We start from the raw sequence: 19,249 nt of genomic DNA, 5'->3' as shown, positions 1-19,249 counted from the left end.
AACAAATCCCGGTCAGTTGGTCGGTTATCTGGTTAGGTTATAATCTATATCTCTGTAACAAATCCCGGTCAGTTGGTCGGTTATCTGGTTAGGTTATAATCTATATCTCTGTAACAAATCCCGGTCAGTTGGTCGGTTATCTGGTTAGGTTATAATCTATATCTCTGTAACAAATCCCGGTCAGTTGGTCGGTTATCTGGTTAGGTTATAATCTATATCTCTGTAACAAATCCCGGTCAGTTGGTCGGTTATCTGGTTAGGGTATAATCTATATCTCTGTAACAAATCCCGGTCAGTTGGTCGGTTATCTGGTTAGGTTATAATCTATATCTCTGTAACAAATCCCGGTCAGTTGGTCGGTTATCTGGTTAGGTTATAATCTATATCTCTGTAACAAATCCCGGTCAGTTGGTCGGTTATCTGGTTAGGTTATAATCTATATCTCTGTAACAAATCCCGGTCAGTTGGTCGGTTATCTGGTTAGGTTATAATCTATATCTCTGTAACAAATCCCGGTCAGTTGGTCGGTTATCTGGTTAGGTTATAATCTATATCTCTGTAACAAATCCCGGTCAGTTGGTCGGTTATCTGGTTAGGTTATAATCTATATCTCTGTAACAAATCCCGGTCAGTTGGTCGGTTTTCTGGTTAGGTTATAATCTATATCTCTGTAACAAATCCCGGTCAGTTGGTCGGTTATCTGGTTAGGTTATAATCTATATCTCTGTAACAAATCCCGGTCAGTTGGTCGGTTTTCTGGTTAGGTTATAATCTATATCTCTGTAACAAATCCCGGTCAGTTGGTCGGTTATCTGGTTAGGTTATAATCTATATCTCTGTAACAAATCCCGGTCAGTTGGTCGGTTTTCTGGTTAGGTTATAATCTATATCTCTGTAACAAATCCCGGTCAGTTGGTCGGTTATCTGGTTAGGTTATAATCTATATCTCTGTAACAAATCCCGGTCAGTTGGTCGGTTATCTGGTTAGGTTATAATCTATATCTCTGTAACAAATCCCGGTCAGTTGGTCGGTTATCTGGTTAGGTTATAATCTATATCTCTGTAACAAATCCCGGTCAGTTGGTCGGTTTTCTGGTTAGGTTATAATCTATATCTCTGTAACAAATCCCGGTCAGTTGGTCGGTTATCTGGTTAGGTTATATCCGTAACAAATCCCGTCAGTATCTCTATAACAAATCCCGGTCAGTTGGTCGGTTATCTGGTTAGGTTATAATCTATATCTCTGTAACAAATCCCGGTCAGTTATCTGGTTAGGTTATAATCTATATCTCTGTAACAAATCCCGGTCAGTTGGTCGGTTATCTGGTTAGGTTATAATCTATATCTCTGTAACAAATCCCGGTCAGTTGGTCGGTTATCTGGTTAGGTTATAATCTATATCTCTGTAACAAATCCCGGTCAGTTGGTCGGTTATCTGGTTAGGTTATAATCTATATCTCTGTAACAAATCCCGGTCAGTTGGTCGGTTATCTGGTTAGGTTATAATCTATATCTCTGTAACAAATCCCGGTCAGTTGGTCGGTTATCTGGTTAGGTTATAATCTATATCTCTGTAACAAATCCCGGTCAGTTGGTCGGTTATCTGGTTAGGTTATAATCTATATCTCTGTAACAAATCCCGGTCAGTTGGTCGGTTATCTGGTTAGGTTATAATCTATATCTCTGTAACAAATCCCGGTCAGTGTCGGTTATCTGGTTAGGTTATAATCTATATCTCTGTAACAAATCCCGGTCAGTTGGTCGGTTATCTGGTTAGGTTATAATCTATATCTCTGTAACAAATCCCGGTCAGTTGGTCGGTTATCTGGTTAGGTTATAATCTATATCTCTGTAACAAATCCCGGTCAGTTATCTGGTTAGGTTATAATCTATATCTCTGTAACAAATCCCGGTCAGTTGGTCGGTTTTCTGGTTAGGTTATAATCTATATCTCTGTAACAAATCCCGGTCAGTTGGTCGGTTATCTGGTTAGGTTATAATCTATATCTCTGTAACAAATCCCGGTCAGTTGGTCGGTTATCTGGTTAGGTTATAATCTATATCTCTGTAACAAATCCCGGTCAGTTGGTCGGTTATCTGGTTAGGTTATAATCTATATCTCTGTAACAAATCCCGGTCAGTTGGTCGGTTATCTGGTTAGGTTATAATCTATATCTCTGTAACAAATCCCGGTCAGTTGGTCGGTTATCTGGTTAGGTTATAATCTATATCTCTGTAACAAATCCCGGTCAGTTGGTCGGTTATCTGGTTAGGTTATAATCTATATCTCTGTAACAAATCCCGGTCAGTTGGTCGGTTATCTGGTTAGGTTATAATCTATATCTCTGTAACAAATCCCGGTCAGTTGGTCGGTTATCTGGTTAGGTTATAATCTATATCTCTGTAACAAATCCCGGTCAGTTGGTCGGTTTTCTGGTTAGGTTATAATCTATATCTCTGTAACAAATCCCGGTCAGTTGGTCGGTTATCTGGTTAGGTTATAATCTATATCTCTGTAACAAATCCCGGTCAGTTGGTCGGTTATCTGGTTAGGTTATAATCTATATCTCTGTAACAAATTCCGGTCAGTTGGTCGGTTATCTGGTTAGGTTATAATCTATATCTCTGTAACAAATTCCGGCCAGTTGGTCGGTTATCTGGTTAGGTTATAATCTATATCTCTGTAACAAATCCCGGTCAGTTGGTCGGTTATCTGGTTAGGTTATAATCTATATCTCTGTAACAAATCCCGGTCAGTTGGTCGGTTATCTGGTTAGGTTATAATCTATATCTCTGTAACAAATCCCGGTCAGTTGGTCGGTTATCTGGTTAGGTTATAATCTATATCTCTGTAATAAATCCCGGTCAGTTGGTCGGTCGGTTGGTAAGGTTATGATGTATGGACGGTTTCTCCTGTATGCACATTTGTAAATGATTTACAGTTTTGACTTCTTCTACAGAACCACTGAACCAAATTCATTTAAGGTACATTCCAGGGCCAGCGGCAATCAAAATTGTGAATTACATGTCCCCAACCCCTAGGGGTCAGATGGGCGGGACAAACGGGGTGAAAATGACAAAACAAAAATAAAAAATGACTTCAAATGTTCTTCAAAGATTGTGGGTCCTGCAAACTTTGACGTTTGTGTTATAATCTGATAATGTATTCATTAGGCATGACTTCTATAAAATAATGTAACATTCTTGTATCAGATCTCAGGTGACCGTTAGAGTCCTCTTATTTTAATAGTGGATCTCTTGCCCCAAAGACACCTAACAGCACACCCTTACCCAGTCACATTATACTAACAACTGGCAAACCAGTCGTCCCAATCTATGCTGAGCATAAAAAATACAGTAACTAATCTACGTGTCCGTGTGTCAGATAGGTCCAAATATAGAGATTGGGATTAATTATCCTGTCCCTGTGTCAAAGGTATGTCCAAATATAGAAATTGGGATTAATTGTCGTATCCCTGTGTCAAAGGTAGGTTCAAATACAGAGATTGGGATTAATTATAGTGTCCCTGTGTGAAAGGTAGGTCCAAATATAGAGATTGGGATTAATTATAGTGTCCCTGTGTCAAAGGTAGGTCCAAATACAGAGATTGGGATTAATTATAGTGTCCCTGTGTCAAAGGTAGGTCCAAATACAGAGATTGGGATTAATTATAGTGTCCCTGTGTAAAAGGTAGGTCCAAATATAAAGATTGGGATTAATTGCCGTGTCCCTGTGTCAAAGGTAGGTCCAAATACAGAGATTGGGATTAATTGCCGTGTCCCTGTGTCAAAGGTAGGTCCAAATATAGAGATTGGGATTAATTGCCGTGTCCCTGTGTCAAAGGTAGGTCCAAATACAGAGATTGGGATTAATTGCCGTGTCCCTGTGTCAAAGGTAGGTCCAAATATAGAGATTGGGATTAATTGCCGTGTCCCTGTGTCAAAGGTAGGTCCAAATATAGATATTGGTATTAATTATAGTGTCCCTGTGTCAAAGGTAGGTCCAAATACAGAGATTGGGATTAATTATCCTGTCCCTGTGTCAAAGATAGGTCCAAATACAGAGATCGAGATTAGTGATTGTGTCCCTGTGTCAAAGACAGGTCCAAATACAGAGATCGTGATTAATCACCGTAAACCTGTGTCAAAGATAGGTCCAAATACAGAGATCACGATTAGTGATCGTGTCCCTGTGACTTACATGGGACCTAACATTTGCAGTCTTGTGGCCTATTGTAACGTACATCTATTTTTACCATCCGTTCGTAATAATTACATCTGTCACATACATATTATGACACAACAAGTATTGTTAGCTTGTTAGTAACAGCCTCGTGTATCCTCAAGCCCACAAGTATTGCTTGTAAACAATCTAACAGAGCTTTTATCCAGTCTTGTTGAACAATGGAAGAAAAAGAAATAAAATCTTTTGTGGGATGTCGTTTTTGATTTTAAAAAGAAATGGGAGACATAAAGGGAGGTGTAGGATAACAATAGAATAAGTTAAAAACGCATTAGTTAATCCGTCTGACGTATGTATGTACTGTACAGTCGTGTATTAGGTAATCTAAAACGCCACCCACCTGTAAAGATCGCAGGCTTTCTCCAGTTTATGACGTCAGGTCGCTGGATGAAGTATTTCAAGGTTGACACATTTTTTGTGTAACATATATAGGTGTTTTCGAAGAATCTTTTCACCTGTATCATAAAGTACAGACTTTAAAGGTACAGATTATCGTGTGTGATGTTATTTATCACAACAATCTCTCATCAAAACATCAGTATCAGAAATAACATGGACGATCAGCTCAAGGCCGAACTTGGCAGTATTATTTTCTGTAACTAAAAACGATATATTATACAGCCAATTTTAAATTTAGAAAAATAAAATAAGGTTAAACAGTAATTGATTAAAAATACATAAATCATTATATATAATTTCACATATATGTTTGAATTAAAGGTCTCATAATCATATAATAAGATTATACCTTGTTTTCTGAATTCGGTCGGAGAAGAACGCATGCCCATTTTGGCCAATCGTCGACCAGCAACTCGATTCCAGGGAGGTAGCCATTCAACAAGTTCCGGATTACGTAAAATATCTGTAATTATATAAAGAAACGCCTAACGTGATGGTAAGAAAAGGGCACATCAGCGGAACATAGTCGTAATAAATATCCCAATATTACTCTGCAATACTTTGTATTGTACATTTATAGAGACTCTTATTACCCTACGACCGGGTTGTCCTTGTCAGTTGTGACCGAGTTGTCCTTGTCATTTGTGACCGGGTTGTCCTTGACAGTTGTGACCGGGTTGTCCTTGACAGTTGTGACCGGGTTGTCCTTGACAGTCGTGACCGGGTTGTCCTTGACAGTCGTGACCGGGTTGTCCTTGACAGTTGTGACCGGGTTGTCCTTGACAGTTGTGACCGAGTTGTCCTTGTCAGTTGTGACCGGTTGTCCTTGTCAGTTGTGACCGGGTTGTCCTTGTCAGTTGTGACCGGGTTGTCCTTGTCAGTTGTGAGCGGGTTGTCCTGGTCAGTTGTGACCGGGTTGTCCTTGTCAGTTGTGACCGGGTTGTCCTGGTCAGTTGTGACCGAGTTGTCCTTGTCAGCTTGTGACCGGGTTGTCCTTGTCAGTTGTGACCGGGTTGTCCTTGTCAGTTGTGACCGAGTTGTCCTTGACAGTTGTGGCGGGTTGTCCTTGACAGTTGTGACGGGTTGTCCTTGTCAGTTGTGACCGGGTTGTCCTTGTCAGTTGTGACCGGGTTGTCCTTGTCAGTTGTGACCGGGTTGTCCTTGTCAGTTGTGACCGGGTTGTCCTTGTCAGTTGTGACCGGGTTGTCCTTGTCAGTTGTGACCGGGTTGTCCTTGTCAGTTGTGACCGGGTTGTCCTTGTCAGTTGTGACCGGGTTGTCCTGGTCAGTTGTGACCGAGTTGTCCTTGTCAGTTGTGACCGGGTTGTCCTTGTCAGTTGTGACCGAGTTGTCCTTGTCAGTTGTGACCGAGTTGTCCTTGTCAGTTGTGACCGAGTTGTCCTTGTCAGTTGTGACCGGGTTGTCCTTGTCAGTTGTGACCGGGTTGTCCTTGTCAGTTGTGACCGGGTTGTCCTTGTCAGTTGTGACCGGGTTGTCCTTGTCAGTTGTGACCGGGTTGTCCTTGTCAGTTGTGACCGGGTTGTCCTTGTCAGTTGTGACCGGGTTGTCCTTGTCAGTTGTGACCGGGTTGTCCTTGACAGTTGTGACCGGGTTGTCCTTGACAGTTGTGACCGGGTTGTCCTGGTCAGTTGTGACCGGGTTGTCCTTGTCAGTTGTGACCGGGTTGTCCTTGTCAGTTGTGACCGGGTTGTCCTTGTCAGTTGTGACCGGGTTGTCCTTGTCAGTTGTGACCGGGTTGTCCTTGACAGTTGTGACCGGGTTGTCCTGGTCAGTTGTGACCGGGTTGTCTTTGTCAGTTGTGACCGGGGTGTCCTGGTCAGTTGTGACCGGTTGTCCTTGACAGTTGTGACCGGGTTGTCCTGGTCAGTTGTGACCGGGTTGTCCTGGTCAGTTGTGACCGGGTTGTCCTGGTCAGTTGTGACCGAGTTGTCCTTGTCTGTTGTGACCGGGTTGTCCTTGACAGTGGTCAGTTGTGACCGGGTTGTCCTTGTCAGTTGTGACCGGGTTGTCCTTGACAGTTGTGACCGGGTTGTCCTTGTCAGTTGTGACCGGGTTGTCCTTGTCAGTTGTGACCGAGTTGTCCTTGTCAGTTGTGACCGAGTTGTCCTTGACAGTTGTGACCGAGTTGTCCTTGTCAGTTGTGACCGGGTTGTCCTTGACAGTTGTGACCGGGGTGTCCTGGTCAGTTGTGACCGGGTTTGTCCTTGACAGTTGTGACCGGGTTGTCCTGGTCAGTTGTGACCGGGTTGTCCTTGTCAGTTGTGACCGGGTTGTCCTTGTCAGTTGTGACCGGGTTGTCCTTGTCAGTTGTGACCGGGTTGTCCTTGTCAGTTGTGACCGGGTTGTCCTTGTCAGTTGTGACCGGGTTGTCCTGGTCAGTTGTGACCGAGTTGTCCTGGTCAGTTGTGACCGGGTTGTCCTTGTCAGTTGTGACCGGGTTGTCCTGGTCAGTTGTGACCGGGTGAAGTGTGTTGTTCGGTATTTTTGGCGGCATACTTCAGCACCGAGAAGGAATACAGGAACATGTCTCAAACTATGGACCCGTGTCTTTATTGTCAAGTGAATCTAGGCCACTTACTTGAAATCCCAAATTGGCATTTATAACAAAATTTGAACGGTGTATACAAACCCCTTGGTTGTAAAAACCATTTATCTTTGCCCATTGGGTGGTATCTTTAGACAGATTTGATAGTATATAAAGTGTCGTTCAATTTAAAATGTGCTGTATATAATACAGAATCTTATTTGTCTTTTTGCAATATTTCGATTTTAATTTCTTTTAGTGTTTTCTCCAATTTCGTGTTTCTCTGGTTTGATGTTAATGCGTGCCGTGCTAGAATATCACACGTCACAACATTGGCTCTAAATCAATATCTATTGATATTGTAATAACGTCATATGACCAGGTGGTGCATCAGGTCGATCATACGCCCCCATGACATGACCGGGCATGGTTAATTGGACTAAACATAGTTTAACACATGGACGCGATACCTTTTTGGGAACCTCTACTATGAGTATAATTACACTTGCATGACTAAACTAGTCCGTGTTACAAGGACCTAAAATATAGTTTCCATCTTTTTCTAGCACTTCAATTTATTAGTAACAAGTTTGATAATATCTGAGACATATATAATATATAAGCCACACAGTTAACAATTTCAGTTACTTTGTTGATTTTCGAAAGTTATGATGTTCTTTTTATCCATATAGACTAAAAGATATCTTTACTTGCATCAAATTGGGTTTCAAAACATACACATATTGACGGATGTTCCAGCTCACCGACATATCATGAGATACCACATCAGTACAGAGGTATGACGATCACAACATTTTAGTGGCCTACAAATTGTCAAACAGAATAAAAAATATATTTTTTGTGTCCCATGATCTACGCATGCGTCATTAACTTTTATGACTTAAAAAGCATTGGAACATACGTCACTTACAAATGGTATACCCAAGAATCTCGGTGATTGGTACATCGTAACGCTTGGTCTATTATATAAAGAGATGCGATCGATTTAATTAAAATGTAGAGTGTTAAAATTCTTTAACGTTGCTATGGAAGTGATATTATGATTGGTGTGGAAGTTGTTTATGTATAAATCTAACAGTACCCGTGACAAAGTTACGATTAATATCCATTCGACTTACTCCACATACACCTTGTACGGACGTTAAACCTATCTTATCGGATGACTGTAACTGATATATGCATAATATATACGGCTACATGGGAAATTCTCGGTATGGTTTTGAAATAAGACGTCTACACTTGCAAATCCTAACAGTTTAAATACTCTGCAACGCCTGTGGGATATTATTTAAGCGTTGACAGCAAATCTGCCCAGTCTGTCGCTGACTCGCTATTACACCTGTCCATTCTGTCGCACGTGCTAAACTGTGTAGTCTGTCACGTGTACTAAACTGTCCAGACTGTCACTTGTACTAAAACTGTCCTGTCACTGTACTAAACTGTCCAGTCTGTCACTTGTACTAAACTGTCCAGTCTGTCACTTGTACTAAACTGTCCAGTCTGTCACTGTACTAAAACTGTCCAGTCTGTCACTTGTACTAAACTGTCCAGTCTGTCACTTGTACTAAACTGTCCAGTCTGTCACTGTACTAAACTGTCCAGTCTGTCACTTGTACTAAACTGTCCAGTCTGTCACTTGTACTAAACTGTCCAGTCTGTCACTTGTACTAAACTGTCCAGTCTGTCACTTGTACTAAACTGTCCAGTCTGTCACTTGTACTAAACTGTCCAGTCTGTCACTTGTACTAAACTGTCCAGTCTGTCACTTGTACTAAACTGTCCAGTCTGTCACTTGTACTAAACTGTCCAGTCTGTCACTTGTACTAAACTGTCCAGACTGTCACTTGTACTAAACTGTCCAGTCTGTCACTTGTACTAAACTGTCCAGTCTGTCACTTGTACTAAACTGTCCAGACTGTCACTTGTACTAAACTGTCCAGTCTGTCACTTGTACTAAACTGTCCAGTCTGTCACTTGTACTAAACTGTCCAGTCTGTCACTTGTACTAAACTGTCCAGACTGTCACTTGTACTAAACTGTCCAGTCTGTCACTTGTACTAAACTGTCCAGTCTGTCACTTGTACTAAACTGTCCAGTCTGTCACTTGTACTAAACTGTCCAGTCTGTCACTTGTACTAACTGTCCAGTCTGTCACTTGTACTAAACTGTCCAGTCTGTCACTTGTACTAAACTGTCCAGTCTGTCACTTGTACTAAACTGTCCAGTCTGTCACTTGTACTAAACTGTCCAGACTGTCACTTGTACTAAACTGTCCAGTCTGTCACTTGTACTAAACTGTCCAGTCTGTCACTTGTACTAAACTGTCCAACTGTCACTTGTACTAACTGTCCAGTCTGTCACTTGTACTAAACTGTCCAGTCTGTCACTTGTACTAAACTGTCCAGACTGTCACTTGTACTAAACTGTCCAGACTGTCACTTGTACTAAACTGTCCAGTCTGTCACTTGTACTAAACTGTCCAGTCTGTCACTTGTACTAAACTGTCCAGACTGTCACTTGTACTAAACTGTCCAGACTGTCACTTGTACTAAACTGTCCAGTCTGTCACTTGTACTAAACTGTCCAGTCTGTCACTTGTACTAAACTGTCCAGTCTGTCACTTGTACTAAACTGTCCAGTCTGTCACTTGTACTAAACTGTCCAGTCTGTCACTTGTACTAAACTGTCCAGTCTGTCACTTGTACTAAACTGTCCAGTCTGTCACTTGTACTAAACTGTCCAGTCTGTCACTTGTACTAAACTGTCCAGTCTGTCACTTGTACTAAACTGTCCAGTCTGTCACTTGTACTAAACTGTCCAGTCTGTCACTTGTACTAAACTGTCCAGTCTGTCACTTGTACTAAACTGTCCAGTCTGTCACTTGTACTAAACTGTCCAGTCTGTCACTGTACTAAACTGTCCAGTCTGTCACTTGTACTAAACTGTCCAGTCTGTCACTTGTACTAAACTGTCCAGTCTGTCACTTGTACTAAACTGTCCAGTCTGTCACTTGTACTAAACTGTCCAGTCTGTCACTTGTACTAAACTGTCCAGTCTGTCACTTGTACTAAACTGTCCAGTCTGTCACTTGTACTAAACTGTCCAGACTGTCACTTGTACTAAACTGTCCAGTCTGTCACTTGTACTAAACTGTCCAGTCTGTCACTTGTACAAACTTCAGTCTGTACTGTACTAAACTGTCCAGTCTGTCACTTGTACTAAACTGTCCAGTCTGTCACTTGTACTAAACTGTCCAGTCTGTCACTTGTACTAAACTGTCCAGTCTGTCACTTGTACTAAACTGTCCAGTCTGTCACTTGTACTAAACTGTCCAGTCTGTCACTTGTACTAAACTGTCCAGTCTGTCACTTGTACTAAACTGTCCAGTCTGTCACTTGTACTAAACTGTCCAGTCTGTCACTTGTACTAAACTGTCCACTGTCACTTGTACTAAACTGTCCAGTCTGTCACTTGTACTAAACTGTCCAGTCTGTCACTTGTACTAAACTGTCCAGTCTGTCACTTGTACTAAACTGTCCAGTCTGTCACTTGTACTAAACTGTCCAGTCTGTCACTTGTACTAAACTGTCCAGTCTGTCACTTGTACTAAACTGTCCAGTCTGTCACTTGTACTAAACTGTCCAGTCTGTCACTTGTACTAAACTGTCCAGACTGTCACTTGTACTAAACTGTCCAGTCTGTCACTTGTACTAAACTGTCCAGTCTGTCACTTGTACTAAACTGTCCAGTCTGTCACTTGTACTAAACTGTCCAGTCTGTACTAACTGTCAGTCTGTACTAAACTGTCCAGACTGTCACTTGTACTAAACTGTCCCAGTCTGTCACATTGTACTAAACTGTCCAGTCTGTCACTTGTACTAAACTGTCCAGTCTGTCACATGTACTAAACTGTCCAGTCTGTCACATGTACTAAACTGTCCAGTCTGTCACTTGTACTAAACTGTCCAGTCTGTCACTAAATGTACTAAACTGTCCAGTCTCTCACTTGTACTAAACTGTCCAGTCTCTCACTTGTACTAAACAGTCCAGTCTGTCACTAGTACTAAACTGTCCAGTCTGTCACTTGTACTAAACTGTCCAGACTGTCACTGTACTAAACTGTCCAGTCTGTCACTTGTACTAAACTGTCCAGTCTGTCACATTGTACTAAACTGTCCAGTCTGTCACATGTACTAAACTGTCCAGTCTGTCACTTGTACTAAACTGTCCAGTCTGTCACTTGTACTAAACTGTCCAGTCTGTCACTTGTACTAAACTGTCCAGTCTGTCACTTGTACTAAACTGTCCAGACTGTCTGTCACTGTCCAGTCTGTCCAGTCTGTCACTTGTACTAAACTGTCCAGTCTGTCACATGTACTAAACTGTCCAGCTGTCACTGTACTAAACTGTCCAGTCTGTCACTTGTACTAAACTGTCCAGTCTGTCACTTGTACTAAACTGTCCAGTCTGTCACTGTGTACTGTACTAAACTGTCCAGTCTGTCACTTGTACTAAACTGTCCAGTCTGTCACTTGTACTAAACTGTCCAGTCTGTCACTTGTACTAAACTGTCCAGTCTGTCACTTGTACTAAACTGTCCAGTCTGTCACTTGTACTAAACTGTCCAGTCTGTCACTTGTACTAAACTGTCCAGTCTGTCACATGTACTAAACTGTCCAGTCTGTCACTTGTACTAAACTGTCCAGTCTGTCACATGTACTAAACTGTCCAGTCTGTCACTTGTACTAAACTGTCCAGTCTGTCACATGTACTGAACTGTCCAGTCTGTCACTTGTACTGAACTGTCCAGTCTGTCACTTGTACTAAACTGTCCAGACTGTCACATGTACTAAACTGTCCAGTCTGTCACATGTACTAAACTGTCCAGACTGTCACATGTACTAAACTGTCCAGTCTGTCACTTGTACTAAACTGTCCAGACTGTCACTTGTACTAAACTGTCCAGTCTGTCACTTGTACTAAACTGTCCAGTCTGTCACATGTCACTGTACTAAACTGTCCAGTCTGTCACTTGTACTAAACTGTCCAGTCTGTCACTTGTACTAAACTGTCCAGTCTGTCACTTGTACTAAACTGTCCAGTCTGTCACTTGTACTAAACTGTCCAGTCTGTCACTTGTACTAAACTGTCCAGTCTGTCACTTTTACTAAACTGTCCAGTCTGTCACATATACTAAACTGTCCAGTCTGTCACTTGTACTAAACTGTCCAGTCTGTCACTTGTACTAAACTGTCCAGTCTGTCACTTGTACTAAACTGTCCAGTCTGTCACTTGTACTAAACTGTCCAGTCTGTCACTTGTACTAAACTGTCCAGTCTGTCACTTGTACTAAACTGTCCAGTCTGTCACTTGTACTAAACTGTCCAGTCTGTCACTTGTACTAAACTGTCCAGTCTGTCACTTGTACTAAACTGTCCAGTCTGTCACTTGTACTAAACTGTCCAGTCTGTCACTTGTACTAAACTGTCCAGACTGTCACTTGTACTAAACTGTCCAGTCTGTCACTTGTACTAAACTGTCCAGTCTGTCACTTGTACTAAACTGTCCAGTCTGTCACTTGTACTAAACTGTCCAGTCTGTCACTTGTACTAAACTGTCCAGTCTGTCACTTGTACTAAACTGTCCAGTCTGTCACTTGTACTAAACTGTCCAGTCTGTCACTTGTACTAAACTGTCCAGTCTGTCACTTGTACTAAACTGTCCAGTCTGTCACTTGTACTAAACTGTCCAGTCTGTCACTTGTACTAAACTGTCCAGTCTGTCACTTGTACTAAAACTGTCCCAGTCTGTCACTTGTACTAAACTGTCCAGTCTGTCACTTGTACTAAACTGTCCAGTCTGTCACTTGTACTAAACTGTCCAGACTGTCACTTGTACTAAACTGTCCAGTCTGTCACTTGTACTAAACTGTCCAGTCTGTCACATGTACTAAACTGTCCAGTCTGTCACTTGTACTAAACTGCACTGTTCCAGTCTGTCACTTGTACTAAACTGTCCAGTCTGTCACTTGTACTAAACTGTCCAGTCTGTCACTTGTACTAAACTGTCCAGTCTGTCACGTGTACTAAACTGTCCAGTCTGTCACTTGTACTAAACTGTCCAGTCTGTCACGTGTACTAAACTGTCCAGTCTGTCACTTGTACTGAACTGTCCAGTCTGTCAAATGTACTAAACTGTCCAGACTGTCACTTGTACTGAACTGTCCAGTCTGTCACTTGTATTAATCTGTCCAGTCTGTCACTTGTACTACTGTCCAGTCTGTCACTTGTACTAAACTGCCCAGACTGTCGCTCGTGCTAGACTGTCCATTCTGTCACTAGTGCTAAACTGTCCAGTCTCGCTCGTGCTAAACTGTCCAGTCTGTTGGTAGTGCTAAACTATCGCTCGTGCCAGACTGTCCAGATTTCAAGTTACCTTTCAAACATCCCAATTGACTTCTTTCATTTTTAAACTATTTTTGCAATGAAATTACCGAACATATGTTTTTCTCGTTTTAACTAACTAACGGAACACATCTAAGAATTAGATACAGTTTATATTATGGACCCACCAGAGTGCCCTAAGACCATATCTAAACATTTTAGAGGTCGAGATCAAAAATCGGCAAAAATCATACTCTACGTCTAAAAATAGTCTTAGGGCACTCTGGTGGGTCCATAATTATATTAACAGAAACTAATTCTCATATCCTGACTATTCCTAGTTGCATCATCACGATACTAAGTGAGTCTGCTGTATTGATCTGACACGACAGAATCACACGCTAACAATCTGATCACATTAAAAGGACATTGGCCTGGAAATATCATTAAATATTCATTCGCAAGTTTCTAGATGTAGACATAATGCACACTGTGTAGAAGACCAAACTTGTGGATTCCAAGATATGGAGAAGATGGGTACAATCATGGATATGTTTACCACTGCAGGTGTCAGATATTTATACTATAATCTTAGTGGTAGTGTGAAGTTAAAAGTTTTAATTGACATCATAAGTATATCTAGTTCTTATACAGTATAATTAAATTTTGCTTGTTACGAGCATTTTAATTGGCTTAAAAATTTACTTTCAGTCCATAAAGGAAAGAATGACGTCGCCGTTTGTGACGTTGCTTCTGATTGGCTGAGATGACGGCGTAATGATTTCATAGACAAAAGAGTCCCAAAAATAAATTTTGAGTATTGAAGAGATTATCTTTAGTAAATTGAATTATATGGATTAATTTGAATAATTTTTTATGTTATTGAGATAAAAACACAAAAATCTGAGTGTTCTCTCATAATGTTTGTGTTATATCTCCATAACATAAAAAATCTATTCAAGTTAATCCTTAACTAGGGTTAAATAATTTATGGAAAATAAAATTATCATTCAGATTTTTTAATAAAAGAAAAGATAATACATTTCTTTCCATCACTCTTTCCATCACTCTTACACTGTCACTGGTACAGTTTTGTGATCTCGTGAGAGGTGACGATCAATCCTAAAACAAACACTTACTTCTTCTAGTCTTACTTCATTTTGTTTAAATCAAATACTTCTATTGATCATTCAACAGCAGGTATGCATATAATTTAACAATATCTTGGATGGGAAAACAAACTTGGAATTTCCTTTTACATTTTTGTTTCTCCTTTCTGGCTCAAATTTTATATTTATTCCTTAATTCAACTTAAAATTCACCACAAACAAGCAAGAGTTTAAGAAATACCTTAAGTCACCTTTCCTTAACTCCTCTAATGAATGATTCTTTTGATGATTCGAAGTTAAGTGAACAGTCGGGCAAGGATGGCTAAAGTCGGTAAAAATGGTGTGAATGTATCCAGTATAATTTCTTATGAAATGGAAAAATAAAATCTCTCGTCAAAATCTGTCTGCGTACGAAGAAATTAATTTAAAGTATGGAAATTCTAAAACGTCCTCCCGGTTCACTATGTCCGTGGTTACATTTCCACGCAGCCTCGCTTTCAATGCTTTCAACTTTTCTTTACTTTAATGGTCAGAACTGGGAAACTAAGCAGAACTTGGCCGTCGTATTAATATGTGAGAACTTTTGGAAGGCCAATGAACGCATTTAGACTGGTTCTTTTGATGATTCGAAGTTAAGGAATTTCTTAAGATGTTGATGAGTCTATAGTTGTGTTTAATGGTGATTTGTGTCTAAATCTTCGTGTAGATGGTGCACATCTTGATAGAAGTTTATCACAATAGAAAAAAAATGCCTCAAGTAGGCGTATGTATGGACTTTTCAGATATTACATGTACTGGTGGTAGAAACAACAGCATTTTTCTCTTTTTTTTCTTCTTGTTTGTTTGTTTATTACTGTCTTTTTTTCAAACCTTTTCGATTGCATGCAGCGTGATGAGGGGCGATATCTTTCTAGATCTGCTAATAAATTGACTTATTTATCCGAATAACCACAAAATATATTGTAATGTATGTAGGATATCCGTATGTAATGGGAACGTGTAAACAACCATTACCCATACCATTGCATGCCTTCCCTATATCCTGTTCATCACGCGTGATTCGTGGAATAAACTTCACTGATCACAATGTGCCGTCTCATTGACAGTAGTGTGCCACTTATCATGGGGTGTACACGTATCACTATCGTGGTACAAGTGAAAAATTCCAAATTTCAAATTAGGTAAAAATCTACCTTATCATGTCCTGGTGATCTCGTTACGTGATTTCTGAATAATTGTGCATTACCGAAATATATGATTGTATGGCTCGTAGTCGTGTCTAATGGAAAAGATAAATGACAATAGAATCAAATCCAACTGTATTACATTTGAAATTATATTGAATAGTATTACATGTACATTAATTGTCTAAAGCCATCGACATTCTTATTTAATTTATCAAAAATTAATTAATTTGTAATGCCTGTACACATACAATGTATAGAGTACACTGGTATCTAAGGTAGTATAATGACTCGCATGTAAGTCATTACAATCTACATATGTACATGTGTTACATTCACGCTATGCACAACCTTAATTTGGCCGTCCTATATTTTAAAGTGAATGAGTGCATATTTAAAGGAAAGTCGAATGACTAATGTGTTTGTACACCTTCTAACTGTCTAATTTGCTGGTTGTGATGCACACTTTGAGATAAGGATGAAATCTTCAGTATCTCTTCTGTTTTATTTGATTCACTTACACGCTGTAACTGATAAAGCACCTAGGACCCGCCACTTTTAGTCAAAGCCTTGTCAGCCTCCTAACTTGATATTTTAAACTTCTTACATTTATCACCTTCTGTATAATCATATACAAGTAGATGTACAACTCGTATGTCTCTTATAACATCTGTAACGACTATTAGATTATATATTTATATACTATTCTAAATCAGATCGCTCAAATGTTAAGTCAGTTTAAAATTAAAAGCTAACCATACGTTGTAGATATACGCTTTCAGATTGAAAATCGTCATGATAAAGAGAAGTAATGTTTAGAATTATTTTGATATCGACGTAAACGTAGTTTTGTGTACATTTTTTTAAGTTCACACACCATATCGATATAAACAGATGTATATTAGTACACTACCTTCGCCGTTCCGGGTAGTCCATGGTTAAGTTCGGTCTGTAGTTGAGCAATTTCCTCGGAGTTTAGCACTTTGTATATCATTTTCAGTGTCCAGTTGCTAATTGTGGTCAAGTTTACCACGAGGTTACACCGTATTCCTACAGCATGGCGTTATTTCACAGGTATCAGCCAAAACACACATGACTAGGGTAGTCCACACAGGTATATAGTAACTAGCCAGGTGAGACCACTTTACCTGATATATATATTTAGCTTTACAATATCAATATGGCAGCCCAGACGGATCGCTGTCAACGGACCTATGTACATGTGTGTTGTACATATACCAGAAACATATATGTACATGTTTCTGATTGTTAAGTTAGATATTTTACCACACTTCAGTGTCATCCCAATTTAAGTATATTAAATGTCATTTCCGTTGCGTTCCGTACACGCTCCATGATACTATGTTCCCATCGATCTCTAGTAAAAGTGTTGCCTTTAATCAGTGAATCTTAATCTCTGGTCTGACCGCAAGCCCTGTATCCGGTAAAAGTGACAATTATTTATTTAACTTTAACATTTTTTATGTTATGGAGACATAACACAAAAATCTGAGTGTACTCTACATAAACCGCGAAGGCGAATTGGTTTATGAAAAATCTATACAAATTAATCCTTATAATTCAATTTACTAAAGATAATTTCTTCAATATTCAAAATTTATTTTGGGACCAGTTTATCTATAAATCATTACGCCGTCATTCAGCCAATCAGAAGCGACGTTACAAACAGCGACGCCATTTTTTGCATGATGGGCTGATAAAGTAAATTTTTAAGTCAATGAAAATGCTCGTAACAAGCAAAGTTCAATTATTCCGCAATATAGATTGCACGCGATGGGGGTCGCTGTGGGTTAGTGGTTCAGATGTGCCGACATAATACCATAAGAATAGCAATTCATGTGTGTCGAGTTCGAATCCCGTGAAACAGTTGTACAGACCTCGAGTCGGTGTTTTTTCTCCGAGTTCTCCGGCTTCCTAAATCTGCTAAACCTAATTACATGTCCTTAATTTACATCAATTCCGGTTAACCGCATACTTGATATAGTAGTTATACCGGTTCGATAAAACGTGGGACACACAGGAAGCCATCCTCGATACTCCAGGGGTTACTATCACTGACGTACCAGTACATGGATATCACGTCAGTGATAGTAACCCCTGAAGTATCGAGGATGAAAAAGTCAATATTTATCTCAATTAATCATTACTTTAACATGTCCAGACATTTATCCGATTCCGCTAGTATTGATTATTTAAAAGCGTTATTAAAACCATTTTATTACCCAGTTTAGTGTATTGTAAATTCAATTCAATTCTAAATACTGTAAATCAAGGATCGTATATAGGAGAAGGATAAGTCACACTGGGGTTTTAGCAAAAGACAGGCGCAGGCGCTTTTGTAATTGTGCAATAGTGCCTGAATTATGTTTATTTGTAATTCTCAGGATTATCAGAATGTATCGTTACTTCAAATATTGATGTATATTGTAATCGTTACTTACTCAAATATTGATGCAGAATTCGCGGACGTTTCTGAAGATAAAACGGGAACGTTTCACAACGTCCATTGTATCTCGTATATTATTAGAAAAGGGAAACTAAACAAAACAATCTGTTTACAAACACAGAATAAAACAATCAATTCATATGGTGTTCAAGCAAGTCAATTGATGCTATGGTATAATGTAGTTGTATGTCTGCTTTTGCATCGAATACAAAAGGAAACGTTCTTTCAATTTTTTCTTGTGTAAAAGAATAACAGAGTCATGTCCAGACATTTATCCGATTCCGCTAGTATTGATTATTTAATACAATGAAGCGTTATTAAAACCATTTTATTACCCAGTTTAGTGTATTGTAAATTCAATTCAATTCTAAATATTTTATTGAAAACAAAAGGATTGGATAGCAGGCAGGTAGTGCCTATATTGATCCTTTCCTGTACTGTAAATGATTCAGTTCTAGTGTTAGCCTCCGAACTAGGCACACGTTTACATGTAACCTAATACAGAATAGAACAGGAAGACTGGAGTCTATACTTTTATGTATTTAGAGGTAACGATGTAGTAAAATATTTAGAACTTTTATTTAAGATTTTGTGGTGCTTATCTGCAAATTTTACAATTTCTGAATTGCTCCATCCATACGTGTATATGATATCGTGCGACTTCAGTTATTACATGTCAGAAACCGTAGACATTTTTGTATTATTTTTATTTTGTCAGCAGATTGAATAGTGCGTCTTTTAACTTTCACAATCAGCTTTAAGTTCCTCTGAATATTCTACTACAAATAGAACTTTATTATATTCTAAAATGTTTGAACTTTGAACTTTCTAGAAGGAGGAAATCAAATTATATTGCTCTATCACCATGCAATGAGGAAATTTGGCGTCCGTTATATATT

General features: G+C 39.6%; 1 long non-coding RNA gene across 1 annotated transcript; it reads right to left on the bottom strand.

Annotated features, from left to right (window-relative positions):
* Nucleotides 1-4,580: 4,580 nt before the first annotated feature.
* Nucleotides 4,581-17,051, bottom strand: LOC138334279 (uncharacterized). Its single transcript, XR_011210082.1, has 3 exons — nt 16,797-17,051; nt 4,992-5,105; nt 4,581-4,698 (listed from the first exon to the last, which is right to left on the bottom strand). It is a non-coding gene; the product is annotated as an uncharacterized lncRNA (long non-coding RNA).
* Between the last annotated feature and the right edge of the window lie 2,198 nt (nt 17,052-19,249).

This window comes from Argopecten irradians, chromosome 11 (assembly GCF_041381155.1).
Source record: "Argopecten irradians isolate NY chromosome 11, Ai_NY, whole genome shotgun sequence".
NCBI classification, from domain to species: domain Eukaryota; kingdom Metazoa; phylum Mollusca; class Bivalvia; order Pectinida; family Pectinidae; genus Argopecten; species Argopecten irradians.
The sequence above is the reverse complement of the archived record's forward strand: the minus strand, read 5'-3'. Positions and strand labels throughout refer to the sequence as shown.